Source organism: Thunnus albacares, chromosome 24 (genome assembly GCF_914725855.1).
Source record: "Thunnus albacares chromosome 24, fThuAlb1.1, whole genome shotgun sequence".
Taxonomy (NCBI): Eukaryota; Metazoa; Chordata; class Actinopteri; order Scombriformes; family Scombridae; genus Thunnus; species Thunnus albacares.
In genome coordinates this window covers 11,781,717-11,801,108 of record NC_058129.1, presented here as the reverse complement: position 1 = coordinate 11,801,108, position 19,392 = coordinate 11,781,717, and the positions used below count along the sequence as shown (strand labels likewise).

Genomic DNA, 19,392 nt, shown 5'->3' with positions numbered 1-19,392 from the left:
ATGTTTCTGTTTTATATTAATTTATCTGTGAGCAGATTAGGGACATATAACCATTAATCTAAACCACAAGCTGTGCAGGAACGCTTCCCTATTTGTGGAATATTTGCTGTCTTCGGCTCAATTTTATTGTTATTTTAGCAAAGGTCCACACTGGGACTTATTGAAGGGTCATGTCATAGGAAAATAATGGAATGTTATTACTTATGCTTGTATGTATTATAATGAATTGTAATGTCATATAGTCTACAGGAATATATTAAAGCAGAAATGTATGTATTTCTTGGTCACTTGGGGGTAGCGGAACAAGCTGTAAACATATTAAAACCTTATTAAAGTGGAAGGTGTTAGCAAACAATTGCCTATTTTCACATCCAGCACACAGGGAGCAACATTAGCATTCATATGGAGTCGTGTGTCTCCTACCTGCACAATGTAAGTCCAATATTCACTTTCCTTTTATCCGTCTCTCCGGCTCTTTAGTTGCAGAATTTTTCACTGTGATCACTGACTAGTAACTAACCCTTTGCTGACAGCCAGGTAGTGTACAGTGGGTTTATCAAAGCTTTTCAGTGAAAACAGCTGCCTGCTGCTGCTGCTGCTGGATGTCACTCTACTGTCTTGAGTAGAGACGTCTTGATGATTTTAGTGAGACTGAACCAAAACCAAAAACATGAACTTCAAGACCTGATTCACCAGTTAAAATTCCTGTTATGAACGCTTCCCCCATCATAAGAACTGATTTTCCTTTTATCATGTTCTTTTATTCAGTTTATTCCTCATTAAAAATTTCACTTCCCATCAAATATTCAATGTCCTCGAAGGACCCGACAGTAAAATCTTAAGACAGCAGACAGAATTCACCCGCTTGCTTTCTTTTTACTCTCTAAACTAAAGCATTCGTACAACAATCACACCCGTTACCACCACATTTGGCAGCAACTACTGATCTTGTGTATGATCATAATCTTCAAATACATCACCTGATTGATACACTCGCACACTCAGTTGGAAAGTGGGCTGGCTCACGTACTCACACCATCTCCCGTAAACTGCCTTTAAATTTGTAAACATCACCACAGTGCCCCGCTTACATTTAGCAGCAATGATAAATTGTCCGGAAACTTGCCAGAGGCTCTCTGTTATTGGTTTTTAAAGCAACATGAAGTCCCATTGGAAAGTAAGTCTGACCCAATAACAACAGAAATGGATTTATGGTAAAAAGGCACAGGAAACGCTGCGACGGGAAGTGACTGAGGGAGATGCTCTTTGAGGAGAGGAAACAAACCCAAAAATGTGTTTTTTATAGCTCTTAAAATTTTTTGTCTAGGATATCTGAAAGGTCAGAGACACACAGACATTGAATAGGCCGTTTCAATCAAACACTGCAGGCCGTCATTTTTAGCTGCCATAATGATACCCAGAGAGCTTGTTACCTTTTTTGTTTTCTCCTGTTTTTTAAATTTTGTTCTATCCTATGAATAGAATTTGTCAATCAGCACACAGACACTCTGCTATAGTGTTGACGTACTGTACAGCTAAATAAAAACATTTTGTTTGGTACAGATCATTTTGATTTTAATCAGTTTTGATTTTAGGTACAATAGTCTCTGTCCATTAATTAATCATTATTTGCTAATTTTGTCAGATTTGACAAGTGAGGCACCACTGTGAGGATGTTAATAATCTCTCACCATGAGTTTTACAACGGCTGTTACAGCTCAGAACAATATTTGTGGCATATTTGTCACTTAGAGACTGTACAAAAATAATAACTCTCCCTCTCTGCTGAAGAGAGGGTTGTCTACATGTTTTTGTGAGAAAGGGGCCAGGTCTTTAGTGACTGAACATTATCTGTCCCGAGAGCATGTCATTTGTCACTATCTGACAGCAGTGCCCATTTCCCTTTATTGTGCATCTTAACAGAAGGCAGAAAATTAAAAATGTACTAAAACGTTGTCAAAAAATGTAAAGTGGGGGCTCTTGGTTCAAATCATTAATTCTGCTTCAATTTTGCAATTTGGTGGCTATGTGAAAACATACTTTTCCATTCCTCCATTATGGTTTAGGTTTCATTTTCTTTGTGCACTTTTAGTTATTAATGACAAAATGAATTGTAGTAATTTAATAGTATTATATTACTTTCGGATATAGCAGGGAGGATGTTGCAATTTGTCTCTTAGTCAATGGGAGAGCCTTGCAAAACATAACGATCCACCCCAGTAATTGTTGTACAGTCCCTTAGGAGCCTAGATGGGGACGACTGTACATCACTGATGTTCAGATGTTTTCATTTCTACTTAACGGGTTCCTTCACTTATTTTTTTTTTAATTAGCAAATAAGAAATGCCATGAATTTTGAAAAAAAATCTACATTTTTAGACATGTCTTGGTGAAAAAATTGGCAAATTGATAAAGAGGATATTTTTTGTGCATAAATGATGACATTTCCAAACTTACCTCTGCTTCTTATTCTTGGTTTAGAATATGCAGCATTGCTGTTACCAAAAACTGCAGAAAGATATAACAATAACATGGTGCTGTTCATTATGTGTGGACAGGTGTGAAATTCCTTGATAGATATACAGCAGATGGTGCTTTGATTGTATACTCTTGTTGCAAACTCCACACTGGTTCTTTGGTCAACTTTAAACTTTCCAATCACTGAGCTGAATATATACTTGTTGTTTTAGACAAAATACATGCTATCTAATACTTAATCTAATAATATAACCCTTGACTTATTCAGTTTTGACATTTCTGCCACAAGATCTGTTAGAGGCCATGATCAGCAAAAATAAGAGGCTTTCAGAGTTAGATATAGGAAGTCAGTGAGTATATGCATGTCATTAAGACTATCCGCCCTTAGCGCTCTTAGTAAATCCAGAGGAGCACAGCTTGCTGTCTGAATCAGGGCAGCATTATCAAGCTGTCACCACACACTAAAGCTTAAATCCCGCAATGACAAACCCTGGCTGCCCCTGGATATGAGGCTCTGGTCAGTCAGGAAATCGAGCTGCCATCCACCACTGTCCTCTCACTCACCCTGTGTGTCTGTATTGTTAATTCTAAGTTGATGTCTGCGCATTAAAGAATGCTCCGCTCTACTGCTTTCCCAGCAGCGACACGGCGCTGTGAGGTGGTCAAGAGCTCCGGTTACCCGCAGAAGACGGGGTCAGACTATTCACTGACAAATTATATACGCTACAGCTGTCAAGCTGGACTGCTTTTATGTGCTAGCTCAGCCGCTCTGATGTGTTTGACTGACAACCACAAACACATACACAGTAATATCTGTTAAAACACCTCGCATTCATGAAAACCCACATACTGTACATTAAACTGACTTTACTTTAATACAAAAAAAAACTGTCAAATGCACACTTGCACACACAAAGATGCACACACAGCCTTCTTAACTCCAAGTCATGCCATTCTTCAAAACACAGTCATGCTTCATCCCCTACTGTGGATGAGTGTGTTGGCATGAAAGTTTGATTTATCCTCGTAATATCCATCAGGTCAGAGGGACCTTGAGAAGGCTCAGCCATAAAATCAGGGCTCTGGCTGGGCCTTTTTAATACAGTCTCAGTAAAATGGCTGAAGGTCAACGGCACTCTCACTCAATCAGATAGAAACAGCTTCTGCAGCTGGAGCAACTGTTGTCGCATTAAAGTTGGACTGATACACTGCGGTAACACTGCTCTGAATAAAAGATGCTTGTTCCCCAGTAGAAACAATGACTGTAAGATGTTCCACAGCTCTTAGAGAAAGATGTCTTCCCCCGTGGTGAAGCCATTACTCTGAAGTAAAAGATATCAGCTCTGTAGTGGAAGCACAGTAAAAGATGTACAGTATGTGCTAGAGAAACATAACTCTGAGTAAAGTGCTTGTTCCCCAGTAAAAACACATAATAGGAGGCCTGTTTCCCAGCAGCATATTTCAAAGGAAATTTGCATGTTAGTTTGTGCTTCACTTATTTGATCTTCAAGTTTTTTTTTTTGCCGTATTCACTCAGGAATGTGTGTGTCATGTCATTTATCTCCAGTCAGAAGTGCAAATGTTTTTCCCCATAGAGACACACACACACACACACACATTGGACCTCCCCAGTCTGCACATGCAACACAAGAGTCTCGGTTGATCCTTTCTGAATAGCCAAAGCTTTGATATCGCATATCAAAGAATACAAAGTCAGCTTAAGCAAGCATCTTGTGTAATTAATGCAACTTGGCTCAACTGTTGTCAAACTTTATCTGACCTAAATTGCAGGGAAGTCAGTTATATATATTGAAGATACATAACAGCATTTTGAGGAATCAGGCATTGCAAGGGGTTACTGAATTATTCACAGTCCCATAAAAAATAAAGGGTCTGAAGTTTATTACTTTTTAATAACAGCAAAAGTTAGTAAATCTATAATATGAATGTTAATGTGTTGTTAATAAAGGCTTCTTACAATAATACAAGCCTACAGTTATAAATGTTAATAAGTTATTAATAAATTAATGTTGATCCAGATGTACTGCAGAACTACAGAAGTCAAATGATCAATTGTTGGGATCTACATGATGAACTAAAGAGACAGCACTAAGACAGCTGAATAATTCATTAGCCATTAATGAAGCTATCAGTTACAACTTCTAAACCAGCTGACTGGTATCGTCCAACCACATTCTTAGATGTTTTCTCGGCAGCCAAACCTGCTCACCGCCACAGCTCCCTCTACCACCTCCTCTTTATGCTTTGTTATTGTTGTCTTGCTATGCTCAAATGTTAATGTATGTTCACAGTTACACTATCTCTGATTTTGTACCATTATGTGTTGCTTGGATTCTTTGAGGACTCGCTCAAAAAGCAGTGTCTCTGACTGAAATAGGCTTACTGCAAATCTGTTCCCCAGTAGAAACCACCAAGTAGATTCACTTACACAAAGTGATTTATTTGAAAAAGCTTTGTTGTCCTGTACAGACACTGGGTAAACGATATCTGTTCTAAGGTAGAAACTGAGTAAAATAAGTCCTCGTCCATTAAAAATACCAAACAAAATAGGTCTGTTCCCTCAGCAGAAACCCTACATAAGACGTCTGTTTACCAGTGGGAACACTGAATAAAGGTTTATTCCCCTAGGGAAATATCAAGTAAAATGCACTTGATTCAACGTAGAGAATGGGTTTGGTTTGGTCCCCAAAAGATACCAAGAAATACTCAGAATCCTGTGTAAATGCTATTTGTTTCCCAGAGTAAATTTAGTTAAATATAACTTGTCGTTCAATAACATCTTGTGTGGAAACAGCAACACGTTTGCTTGTTTTAATTACTATGATTAAGAGTTGTGATTCTCAAGGACACCACTGCAATGACTATTGATAAATCTGAGATGTATCAAAATATGAAAAGGCCCAGCAGCTGCACTGTTTTTATGATCGCACTCAATCACTATCTGATGACTTATTGAGGATATGCTGTCGGTGGCATTGTGTTTTGTTTGGGTGAAGGAATTAAAACGCAATTCAGAAAGCAGAGAGATTTCAACTGAAAGCACACGCGCTGAAAGTGCTGCCGAAAAACAAACAGAAAGAGCAGCAGAGAAAGGCGATAGTTGTGATTAATTGTGCGTAAATTTCCTTCCGTCAATTTTGGGGGGGGGGTGCCTCTGACAGCTGAATAATGTGTGATGCTCACAGCTTAATTATATATAGAGCATTAAGATCTGGCTGCCAACATGATCCTGATCCAGAGGGGATGAAATATGTTCTTAACTGCAGCTGTGCCGCTCATTCAGTCTGATATATGTCAAAGCAAATTCTATATATAACATGTTAAATCACTGGAAAATATTACCTTGTTTTATCTTTTTGCAGATTAATATATTAGAACATTTTAATGCAATTAGTGTAAAAAATCTCACCCCTTTTTAGAGTCATAACTCAATCTGAACACACACAGTTGGAATCAGTGCTTTCCAGGGATATTAATCTCTAAAAATCTCCGATATATCCAATGCAGATTAAGATCCATAACACAACAGAGCACCTGAACTTACCTAATGATTATCACATTTGGAAGTTTTGTCCATCCATGGTTGCAACGCAAACAGGAACTGCTGTAGTAGCTAATAAAACATAACTTTTTATGATGTATATTTGTTAAAAAGGTTGACAAAAGCAAGTCAAAAGGACTACTAAAACTCAGAGCATGGTTATCACAAATAAAAGTAAGAAAAACAATACAATTTGTTTTGAACTAACGATACAATTTTTGACAGACCTAAGAGCTCAGAATGTCCTATCAACATAGTTCTTATATGTTACCATGTTTTGAAAACCTGGGGACAAAAAAACCCCAGCTTAAACAATTTGAAATTGCGTACAGCCTAATAAATAATTTGATAAGATAAGGAGTCCTAAACCACTTTTCACATTTGGAGGAGCCAATCTATTCTGGAAATTGTTTATTCAGTTGAAAACTAGTTGTGTAAGTCTGTCATTTGCAGTAGCTGAAAGTGGAAAACAATTTTTTCTTCATGATTTGAAAGAAATATAAGCACATTACCTGGCCATGTGGACTAATGATTAGAGAGGCTGTCCTGTAGTTAAAGGTGCAGTCCCAGCAGAAGCCAGTGTACATCAACAGTAATGTTTCCTTTTGACATTACACACCTGCTGCTGATGAGAGTCAACCGAAAGTCCAAAATGTGTAAAAAATATCAGAATGCGGAGGGCACAGCTGATGTACTCCGACAAACGATAATGTTGATGAGACAATCACCGCTTGCTACTGGTTAATAACATAGACTAAGTTTAGATTTCTGTGTGGGCATCATGATCCTTTTAGTGATCCAAAAAGAAAAGTGCACATTTCTCCTTGTGAGCAACTGTCAGGCCTGCTTACTGTCATTTAGAATGACCTTGTCACTCGCACTCGGCAGATCTTTGAATTACATCCCACAGCGCCCCCCTAATGCTATCATTACCATTATTAATGGGACATGACACAAGTCATTGCCACACATAACATTCCCCCACAACCGAGGAGTAATGGCTTTCCTCCGATGTAATGCTGCCGGTTTCTTAGTGCGTCAAGAAGTCAAATATTGAGAGTGCAATACTTCTGCTGCAGACTTAACAATGTAAGTGAGGCGCAGGGGACTTCTCACGCACGCAATAAAATCCAATTTCATCTGTGGGTGTGTGGCTGTGAATTAAATGCCCCCATCTGTAATTTGTTTCAAACACATCAGCTTTACCAATATTATCTGGACACTGATTGAAAAGGTGCTGCTGTCCGTGGTGCTGAAATCCATCTCTGGCTATACAGACAGCAGCACCATGGTCAATATCTCTGTGGGGCGCGTTTTGTGTGACTGTAAATCATTCCTGATTACATGTAAATTATGCAGCAGTTTCAATATTAAATTGCTCTTTATACATGAGGTGGAATTTATCATAAAACAATACCTTCAGATGTGCACTTTACTGTGACTGGTTGTGTGAAACTTTGCCCTATGTGCTGCTCACATACTTTCACTGAGATTTTCACATTTTCTGGCGTATTTTGTAAATAGGTTTTATTGCTGTGTTTACATATTTCCTATTATAATTCATTATATTATGTATTTAATGTGTTATTTATTTTATTCAAGCGACATACACCCACAAGGTGCCCAAACCTCATGGGCTTTCAAGACACTAATTACATTACCTAGGCAAGAAGAACAGAACAAAAAGAAAACAAGCCAATGGTAGTGCTGTGTCAAAAACATTATATTAAATATAACTTAACAAATTAAACATTGAATGGGTTTATTGTTTCTGCCCTATTAAAAGTAAGAAAAGAAAAGTAAGAAAGTGTAATCTTGAGAGAGTGTAGTATTGAAAAGAAAAGTGTTTCAGTGTTTTGATTCATCACTTTAATGTTGCATGCACTTTGGGTTTTTAAGAAATCTTTTAAAATATTGTTTTATATAAAGTAAATATGAATTGTATATAAACAAATAGCCTAACATTATTTGTCTGTACTTTATTTATTCTTAATTCAAGAGCAAATTAAAGGTATGGGCACTAGTTTCATGTTATTTAAGTATTCCACATGCCCAACAATGGCATTGAGGAAGAAGACTGATGTAACATTGCACGAAAATATATAAAAAATCAGCTTTTTAAATGTTTTATGAGAAGGGAAAACTCAGTATATTTGTTAGATCACAAGGATTTTGGTAAGAAACACTGAACATAAACAACTTTATTTAAAAGAAGGCACCTTTAACAGCAGCTGACCTACAGTACAATGGTTTAACGATGTAAAGACATACTCCAGGGTGTGTCAGTATGCTGTGGCATCACCAGGTGGGTGTGGTTACAGAGGCAACAAAGTGTACTTCTGATCACCACAACCACACCTATCAGTGATTCTGCTGGAGGTGCAACAGACTTGAATTTTTCAACCACAGAAGGCAGCGAAACTCTGCTTTTCATTCTGGTTTGAAGTCACTCTTTGTTATATATTCTGGGAGTCTGTGTGGCAGCTGGTGGCTTGAGGCAGAGAAAAACATCAACACAGCTTTTTCCCATCGTTAGTGCAGATGCTGGACAACTTTTGCAACTTCTGAGGAGTATGTTCCTAATAACGAGGAGCACATTTGCCTACTTAGGTAACCAGGTTGAGTTCTGTTATTACAGTAGTTATTATTTCCATATGGGTGTAGATTTCTAATGTATTGTGGCAAGACAACATTTTAAAAAAATGCTGTATGATATTTTGGCTGCATTTTAGGATTATTTTAGGACTGTGCCCTAAGCAGTCATTATGTACTAGTGAGCTTCACTGTGTGTGTTTGTGTGTGTGTGTGTGTGTGTAGGTGGGTGAAGAATGAGTGTGAGGGATCTTGTATTGCTTGAGAAGACAAATGCATCCGTAGCCTCATTATAGGCTACATCTTAATGACTCTACGACCGCTATTCATTCTATGGAATGCTAAAGGTCAGATCAGCACCTTAATGTGCTATCCTCCTGCCTTCTGACCCAGATGCAAACCTCGGTCACTTGGATCAGACCCACATAGCGTGTTCAGTAGCCTGCAGAATGCATAAATCAATTTACATTTAATCGCAGTTCATTTAATTAAACCTTGACATTTGTTCGGGCGACTGTTACAACGATAACCAACAGAAGATGAGCCTATAGCTACTGGCTTCATCGCAACTTTATCATAACAGCTTTGGTTGAGCAGTTCTTTGAATAGATTTTTGGTGTCCAATAAACTGCAGAGACACTGAACAGGAAGTAGTATACAGCCAAAAGTGTGTGGATAACCAAATATTACACTTTTATGTGATTGTTTAGCATCTCATTCAAAATTTTTGAGCATTAATATGCAGCTCCACTTTTCTCGTAAGGCTTTCCACCAGATTTTGGATCCTGGCTGCAGAGATTCGCTCCAATCCAGCCACACGAGTGTTAGTGAGGTCGGGCACTGACTTTGGCTGATAAGACCTGGCATTTCAGTTCATCCCAAAGGTGTTGGCTGGGGTTGAGTTCATGGCTCTGTGCAGGCCTGTCAACTTCAGCCTCACCAAACTGAGAAACACATTTCTTTACGGATAGCTTTGTGATTGGTGGTATTGTCATGTAGAAAAAGGAGAGGGCCTTCCTGAACTGCACACTGTTGACTAAAATGTTTGTGTGTGCTATTAGGATTTCCGTTAATCGTAGATAACAAGCCTAACCCAAACCACAGACAAGTGCCTCAGACTAAATGTACACAAAATCATGTGAATGTAACAAAGTGTAGTGTGTGATTCTACCTGCCATAAATCTATGCAGTACGGGTTAAGTGATGCCCTTTCTCAGTTGGTACTGAATAAATGAATGAAGAGATTTAGTTGATTGTTGAAAACATACAGATTTAAAATAGTTACAATCACAAAAAGCCAAAAAGGCTTATTCCCATTGTGGTCCTACGCATGTAACAAACAGCATGACAAGAGCAACATAGGATAAATACATACATGCCAGCAATTATATACAATACACACAATGGTGAGGTAGCATGGACAGCATGCTCTGAGCTCCCTTGATTATGTATATCAGGTCATAAATTACTGGGAAACCATCATCTCAAGGCCACTTTGACTTTGTGCTCTGATGTGATGAGTTTTGGGTAAATGCTGCTGCTACCTGTAACTTTGCTGTTCATGATAATGCTGTGAGGCTATGAAATCCTACTAAAAGGTATAGTTAGTGGAATTAATACATTTATACAGTACTATAATGATCATATCACTCAAAATAGGCACTCTGGAAACAAACTAGGTAGCGATGGTGCTAAAATAACTTAAGTATTTTTATGGTAGCCAAAAAATAGACCTTGTGTGCTTCAATCCTCCAACCAAGACAACACAACGCAGTCATGGGGTTGTTTGACTTGCCGGTTTCAGTGGTGGCTGGCTGGGCTCAGTTACATCCAGTTACATGGACAGGGGTGTCCATTTACAGCAGTGTGATAATGAAATACTACTCTGAGCAACAATGCTTGTATAATAACAGAGACACAAACTGCACCTCTGTCTATGCACCTGGTGTCTCCTGACAGCACCGTTGATTAAAACAGCAGTGGGTAAAAGTTCTATATAAAAATATACCAATCTGTCTGCTGTTTTCATTTCAATCGTAACTTTCAATTTCTCTTTTCCGGTGGGCAAAGAAATGTCCATTACTGGCCACCAAATGACACTGACATCATTTTGAATGGAAAATGTTGAAACCTGAAGTAATAGAAATATATTCCCGAGATGGCCACGACTCTGGTTTTGGCTGAACCTGAGGCTTCCAACTATTAAATTTTTTAAGAATTGAAGAGGGTTTGGCTGCAACCTGGTGACAAAAAAGCCAAAAAAGTTTCACAGAATATGAGATATTATTAGTTTCTCTGGCACAATGTCAGGTCATCATGTCCCAGAGGGTCGTTTTGGCTTTTGTTGCTGTCACTGTAGACTTTTGTCAGATAAGTGCATGAAGAGTAAACAGTTCCAATGTAATACATGTCAGATTGTCTTGATTTATCTGGAATTAATGTCATGAATAGTTACTGTAGGTTTTTAGCTGTGTCTGTGAACAGCAGGTGAAAGGGCTACACTGTTGTGTGTACTACCAGCAGTAAGCTTAAGGGCTTTGACTCGATCACTGCTTGCTTCCTTTTGTCTTTAATGCATGTGGTACATTTTTGTAGATATCACCCCTTCAGGCAACCACATCTATTTCTTTGTGTCTTTTGTATAAATAATTGGTTGTGTTCAACTTCTGGGGTGTTTACACAAAAGAGCTTTTGTATTATTTATAATTGTATGCTACAATAAATCACATGTGCATGCATACAAACACATATTTTCTTGCACAGTTTAGCGGTTAGATTATTCTCTGTCGGCTTGTAGCCCAGACTGGGGTTCCATTCTTGCTAAAATACACATCTCATCATTTGGAGCTTCCTTCCTTTACCTCAGAGCCGAGCTGCCACTCCAGCCTAGTAATTACCTCGTCCTCCTTTACTGCTAATGAGAAGGTAAAATATGAGCGTCTGGCAACCGCAGTCATTTGCGACCCTAGCTTGCTCCCGGCAGGAGTAGAGAAGGAGAGGAAGAGAGACTCATTTCTACCCACAAGCCACCACTGAATGATGCCATCTATCCTCAACCCACCTGAACAAGTTGTCATATGTAACCCTGGTTCTGTTCAGCATGAGTAATCCATGTTGTTTCTCTTGGAGTTGTCCGTGTTTAATGTGCCGTTCACAGCTTCTTGTCAGTCTTTTGATTTTTTTTTAAAAAACAAGTGCCAGTAGATTAGATTGACCATTTGCTAAGTTACTGTCAAGCTTTCTGTTCTTGCACAGCACTGATGTGGTTTAAAATGATAAAATCTTTACTAATTTTTGTAATACAGTTCCTTAATTTTTCTTTTTGCTAAAATATCAGAGCTAAAGCTGCAGTATATAGCTGGTTAGTCCTGTTATTATAAGTATGATAAAGAAAAATGTCAGTGGGTTCATGCTACACAGTGGATGTGCTCTTGTGAGGGTTTTTTTGTTTTTTACTCAACTTGTGACCCCCAAAAATAATGTAGCAAATGCTCCTTAGCCTTGGAAGTAACTTAGATTTTAAACTAGCTAGCCGAATATGCTTTACAACTTAGGTTTCAGCATAAACATCCTGTTTAATTTATTCCTTAGACTTTTTGTCTTATGTTTTTGGTTTTTGACAGGCCAAAAAATAAAAACATCATCCCCCAAATTCTTTAAATACTCAGTTATCTCTCTTATTGTAGCTCCATGCACACTGCTTCAACATGTGGAGAAATACAAAGATATGAATGGAAGAGGGGTGTAGTGAAAGGCAAATTGATATTATTTCCACTAAAAGGCTATTATGGTTTGGTCTTATTTTCACAGCATTCCAAAAGTCTTCTTTTGTTGCTCTTTTCCCATTTTTACACATCTGAAAGCACACACAATCCTACAAAAAGAAAAAAAACACAATACTTTTTACCAAGCCAGCCCTGTACGGTAATGCCCTACATGATTTAAGATTTATAATAGATGACCTCAATGTGTGAATATGACTTAAATGTGATCCTTCAAAGGCACCTTTCACCTCCTATCAGCAACAAAACATGAGCAATCAAATACCATCAAAATGAAATGCTGCTTTATGGGCCCATAAGACTCTTCATTCATGAGCCAATACATATTTCCATGTCATCACCACTTTCTCCTGTTCCATTATCATTTTTTATCTGATAGGAAACTAATCAGGGTTTTTCAGTGTCAGGAACAAAAGCCATTTTCATGTTGAAGGTTATAGAAAAGCACAGTGATGTAAGGGAAAAGATTATATTGGTGCCCTTCGGATAGACTCCAATGTCACACATGAGGAGACAAAGAATTTCATCACAGCGGCTGTGGTTTTTGAAGGCAATCAGAAACATTTTATGCTTTTTGCAGAGCTTCTTATTTGCCATAAAATCTTAGAGATTGACTCCCAACCCTTACCACAGGGGTGAAAAAATCCTATTAGATTGAAAAACAGCGAGGGACACGAAAACATATTAGCAATAATAACAGATTGCTGAATGCACTGTATTCAGTGTGACTATTTTAGTGGAAATGATACAGCCAGGGCATGAAGAAATTAAATTCATTTCAGAGGATCATGTAAATGCTAATGTTTACTGGTTATACAGACACTTCCATTAGAAAACCATTAGCAGGGCGATTACAATGATTAACTTAAAATTGACTTACCGCATCAATTCACTTATTTACTGATACTACTGACAATATTGCAATGTAACCACCAGATTATGAAGGACTTGATTCAGTGGCTATTCAATAAACTTCAGCCTCACTCTGTAGAAGAAGATTTGTTTGGGAGGGACTAACTGGATTTAGAAACCACAGATTGGTAGATGCAACATGTCAATATGATGTTATGGCAGTAAATCAATTGGGTTGACCTCTAGTTTAAACTAAAAGAAATTCAGCTCAGCCAATGCAATTACAACCAGATAACACAGTGATTTTATTGGAAAGTTACAGATGTCACTGCAGCTATTACGCTTTAGTTCATGTGCACTTGAACAAGTTGTTCAGATGGGATCATGGTTCGTTTCCCAGAGTTCATACAGAGGTTCATTCCAAATGGTTCTTGGCACACCAAAGTGAGTGTTTTGTACAAACAAGAACATATTGAAACATGGCTTCAAGGACTGCAGAAAAATACCTGCACACAACTACAATGTTTTCTTAAATCTGTATGCAGGTGTACTTTGTGTATTTATAAAACTATTGTAGCCAAATACCCCTGAATCTAGCTGAGTTGGATCAATTGCAGCCTGATTTTGAGAAAGAAAATAAAAGAGGAGGAACTGAATCTGCTCAATTTGTGCAAAAACGTAGGCACTAAAAAGCAAAAAGAACACACAAAAAAAGGCTTGAACTGGCAAACTACTTTGGTCATATGTCTACATGGGGACCACACTCAATGGCACCTGTTGCTGCTGTTGGGTTTAACCTTTTTTGGCTACCTGGGTAGTGATACATAATCAACCTGGCTTGCTGCAAAGTGCTGAAAATGCAATTTGCTTGATGTGCTTGAGCTTTGCTTTTGAAAACCCATATGCACTCAGTACCTTTCAAAGAGTTCCCCACCTACCTAACTATATGTTTTTTTCCAATACAGTGTTACAGAAGCACCCTTGAGAAAAAATGACTGGTCATCTGTGGTAATGATTTCTGATCGCCTCAACTCAGAGTGTGAAATGGGCTGATTATGGTGGGTAGCACACTGAATAGAAAAACTCATAACTAACCAGCTGCAGTATGTGTTAAAAACAGAATTCTTAGTGAGAATAGCTCTTCATATTAGCTATAGACACTCCGCAGGACACTAAGGCATCTTAGGGAAATGCAAACATGTGCTATTTGCAATCAGCTGCTATGTATTCTCACCACTCCAATTATTCATCTGCAGGTTCATGCATGATTTCCACTTTTCTTGAGGCAAATTAAAAGTTAACAAGCATTTTAACAAAAGAAAGTCATTTTCCCAGACAGCCGCTAAGGTGCTACAGTTTGTACTTAAAAAAATAAAATGTTTCTCACTCAACGTCCTCAAGCAAGCCACACAATGCTTGTGATTAAATGGGAGCTTCTACATCATTGTGCTTTAGAATTGTTCAGCTACCAATCAATTAACTGCAAGTACCTCGGTCTGTCTCAGCCTTTTATCATGTCGTGTTTCACTAATTGACGGAAAGTCAATGCTGGTGGTAAAGTTCTGAATATAAGCAATACGGAGAAAGTCTTCTTAGAATTAAAGAGATGGATTCAGTGAAAGTAAACATATTGTAGTGGCTTCTTGCTACTACTGCCAATAAGCAGTAAATGGAAATATATGCTTTTCTACTATTACTTAAACTTGCTAGGTCAAATTAGCCATTACTATTCTATACCAGTCAGACACCACAAAATGTATATTTTATTCATATTGGTGAAAAATGCTGATAAAGGTTATCACTGCATGCTTACTTTGAAGGTGATAATCAAGCAGGTAGTTCTTGGTCTGAAAAGTGAAGGCAATGTGGAAGTGTCTTAAACCTGCATTCTCTCAATTCTCTAATGGCCAGCAGGGGGCAAATCCACTGGCTGCAAAAAGAAGTCCGATTGTATGGAAGTCTATGAGAAAATGTCCCTACTTCTCACTTGATTTATAACCTCAGTAAACAGCTTCCTAATGAGTTTATGGTCTCAATCATTTCAAGTCTCCTTCAATACAGCATGATGTTCATTTTGTAAATCATGGTCCCATTTAGAGTAAAATAGACGATAAAGCAGGGTTTGCTTTAGGGTGTGACTACGCTGTGATTGACAAGTTGCTACTACAGCAACAACATTGGTTACGTAACGTAAACACGGCGCAACCCCACATTCACACAGTATAGGTGTAGCCATAGCTGTTGCTATTTCAGTGTTTTTTCAGTTCATGAACATTAATTGTAACATTTTGGTGGCCTATAAAAGTCTTGTTCAGCGTTTGGTTGTACTAAAAGACCCTGTAAGGTGTCAGATTTTGCCTGTTTTTCGTCAGTGAAAATTACTATTAGCATTATCAAAGTTAACCATTGACTGTAAATGCTCTGTGCTAACCAAGCTAGCAGCTAGCAGCTAGTGTTACGGTCAGCTCCACCCTCTCGTCCAAATATGGTCACTTCTCATCACTTCTGGTTCCAAAAATCCAAGATGGCGACGGTCAAAATGACAAACTCGAGCCTTCAAAATGGGAGTCCACAAACCAATGGGTGACATCACGGTGGCTATATCCATTAGTGTTTACTACCGTTTGCATTGCTCCCAAGCGGCCAAAACATCAGTTAATGCAGTCATATTTATTTTACTGAATCTGTTTGTTGGTTCAAAGTCACTGGAATATGCTCCCTTTTGCAGTAAACATTCACAACTAACAGCTGAAAAATGTACTTTTTCTTGAATGACAAATCAGTTGAAACAGTTTTCTTCTGAATTGAACTGTGTCCAAAAAAAAAAAAAAGAAAAAGAAATTGTTTAGGCCAGTGCAAGGCCCCTAACAACCAGAGCCTGATGAAAATGCAGCGCTATAAAGCAAACCAGATCAGAAAATGACATCTCCCTATTCAGATTGACTGATTCCTGTCAAGGCTTGCATGTGAAAGGCGCACGCTCCGAGCGGCTGTTACAGAGGGCTAACCACACGTAGATAAGGCCAAGCCTGGCTGGTGAAACGCCTGGTTTGGAGCAAAAAGCAAATCATTGAGGACAATCTATTCCCACTGCTGCCAGTCACTTCACTGCTGTCAATTCAATACCGGCTGCTCTGGAGCAACACAGTGGCCTGTGAATACCATTTCCATATAATTATTCCCACATAAATGGCAGACCGCTTGCTGTTTCATCAACCTTTCGGACCACATGCTGTTGAATAGATAAATAAATAAATAAACTTCTCAAGCAAATATAGTGAAGGGGTGAGGAAAAGCTAATGAAATGGAGTGTCCTGCAAATGGGCACGAGGAAATGTTTTGTGTTTATTGTTGGATGGGATGACCCTCACTTGGAGGAACATTTGTGACTTGTATGGGAACATTTTTTCCACTTTTTTCTCTTGTCAAAACATAGACGACAAGAAAACAGGCTGCAGGTATGAAGGGAAATGTTCTCAATCCTTTATGCTATCTGGTTAATGCAGCTTGATTGTTCCCGAGCACTAAAATGGTCCGCACTTCAACAAAGTAATCAGAATGTAAACGTTGTAACATGAGTTTGAGCAGTGTGATCAAACAGTTTCTGAGCTTTCGCTTTTGAAACTCTTGTCCGCTCATCAAGACCATGACTTTTTTCCCGCAGACTATCCCCCTGCTGTGAACTTAAAAGCATTTGCATTTCACAGCCACACTTGTGTGACTGAAGCTTTTATCGACCTAAATGCCCCTTTGAAATTCTTAACATATAATTTGAGTATAAAGCATCATTCCCAACTGTCATTCATGGCCAACATTCTCAATAGCATGGCCCTCAAACTCAATACCTTTGATTTAAACTTATGATAGCCTGGAATATTTTTTTTTCTCTTAAACACTTCACATGGAGGATTGATTTGTTTCAGTGTTGTAGCAAAAAGACAAAGGGCAACCTTTGTCCCCAAGGCTGTTCATCTCCTCAGCACACACACATACTCACTCACACATGGTTCATGCACTGAACCATCTCTCTCTCTCACTCCCACACACACACACACACTCACACACTCACTCACACATGGTTCATGCACTGAACCATCTCTCTCTCTCACTCCCCCACACACGAACACACACACACACGAACACACACACACACACAGTGACTTGCACATGGCTTGGACTGATGCTGCTATCTATGTTCATCGAATTTCCATGCACCTACATGTTATAGAGCTACCCACCAATATGTATACTGTGTATACTCCATTAGACGTTTACTGCACTATTATCATTCTCTTATCATTATCATTATTATCATAATGTGTACAGCTTATTTTTGCATTATACTGCATTATACTTTCATTGCACTAATATTACCATCCTAATATCATCATTATTATCATAATGTGTACAGCTTATTTTTGCTTTTCACATTTTTTTTTGTTAAACTTCCCTGTATTGTGTTGCTTGTTGACTGTGCTACTTTATGTGCCTCTGCAAATTGCCCCTCGGGGACAAACGCAGTGTTGACTTGAATTGAATCGAGACAATAAGTCAGTCACCTGAGGTGACCTGCAGCCAACTCCACCAAATTCACTGTTTCCAGTTTTCCATAGTGCAAATAAGTTTACATTTATGGAAGAGCAGTGACAAGTGAATATGTGCATCTATGAATATATACTAAAACCTCTTTTAATTAATAGTATAAATAGCTGTGCATTCATGCAACGTTTAAGTAAATGTCAGACTGCTGTTTGCACAAACTCACTTGTGATAAGGAAGGAATAAAATAACAGGAGTAGCTTCTTCTTTTGAGCAAGTATTTGATAAAAAGCCATAAAATATATTCTTAGTATTCTTACAAATTCACTTGACTTCAGAGAGCATATCTTTTAAAACATGCAAATCACAGGGCAGTGATGGATACCACTGCAGCAGTGTCAACCTAAACTTTATCGCAGCTTGACAGCTGGAGGATTAAACATACTGTTACATATTTACATGTGCTAAATTGTCCAGACGCAGCAAGCGGTGGTGCAGAGGTTATTGTTCTTGTGATACATCACAAATTCATCTTTTTATGCATCATCTGCTCTTATTATTACAAACTGATCCTGATTTTGACAGCTGAGGGTGACCATTTTTTTTTCCTTGTCCGTATGTTGTCATCTGAAGCAGCTCCAAAGACTTGAGCGGGAGGATTCGTGTACTTTTCCCTCCTTTAATTTTTACTTTTCATGCTCTTACATCATTTTTTCATCAGATAACATAACAAGCTAGCAAGTGCTAATTAGGCGGTATTAATCCAAAATACACAGAGAAGAATCAATATCATGGCTTCAGAGATTATCATTGATTCTTACAGTAGATGCAGCAGCTCTTTAAGTATAATGTGTGTCCATTTATTAGTCGTCTTTCAAGTAGAAATGAGTTGCACCAGTGGTTGAATATACATTTACTCAAGCACTGTTTCAAGTTTCAAGTATTTCCATTTTATTATACTTTACTGTACTTTTTACTCCAATACATTTGCAAACAGAGTTATTTTGCATATAGAATATATCAGCTGATAAAATATTGTGGTAATAATAGTTGTAGTTATTTGCATGCCCAATAGTGTGTTAAGATGTTACAGTTAGCTCCACCTAAACAACATAAAAATGCTGCTTAATGCATTAGTGATGATAATCTGGTAATACAACAAAAACAATAATATACCATAAGAAAAGTACTATTCTTATCATGTTTTACACTTAAATACATTGCGCTGCTATTACTGCAGTACTTATTTAACTTATTATATTGACTTACTAAATTTTTGAATGCAGGGCTTATAATGGAGTATTTTTTCATTGTGCTATTGCTACCTGTTTAGTAAAGGATATACAGTCATTACTTCTTCCACTGATATAGACCAGGGAAGCTTTGAAGAGCTTTGGATCAATTTTTCACTTGTTAGGTAGAGCTGTTTCAAGCTGAAACTATTTGTCAATCAACATTTGCTTGTTCCAGCTTCTCCAATGTGAGGATTTGCTGCTTTTCGTCATCTCATATGATGGTAAAGTGAATATCTTTGGACTGTTGGTCAGACAAGACAAGCCATTTGAAAAGGTCACCTGCTTCTGGAAG

The 19,392-nt window shown here is 38.1% G+C and overlaps 1 protein-coding gene across 7 annotated transcripts in view; it reads left to right on the top strand.

Annotated features, from left to right (window-relative positions):
- Positions 1–19,392, top strand: part of LOC122976189 (neural cell adhesion molecule 2-like) — a 436,488-nt gene that overhangs the window by 104,529 nt on the left and 312,567 nt on the right. Inside the window, exon 1 of one of the 7 annotated variants that reach the window (XM_044344508.1) lies at positions 14,078–14,324. The exons of the other annotated variants lie outside the window; for them this stretch is intronic. The gene's annotated coding sequence lies outside the window, so the exon portion shown is untranslated. Of the gene's footprint in view, positions 1–14,077; positions 14,325–19,392 lie in introns of those variants that run through there. 7 annotated transcript variants of the gene reach the window in all.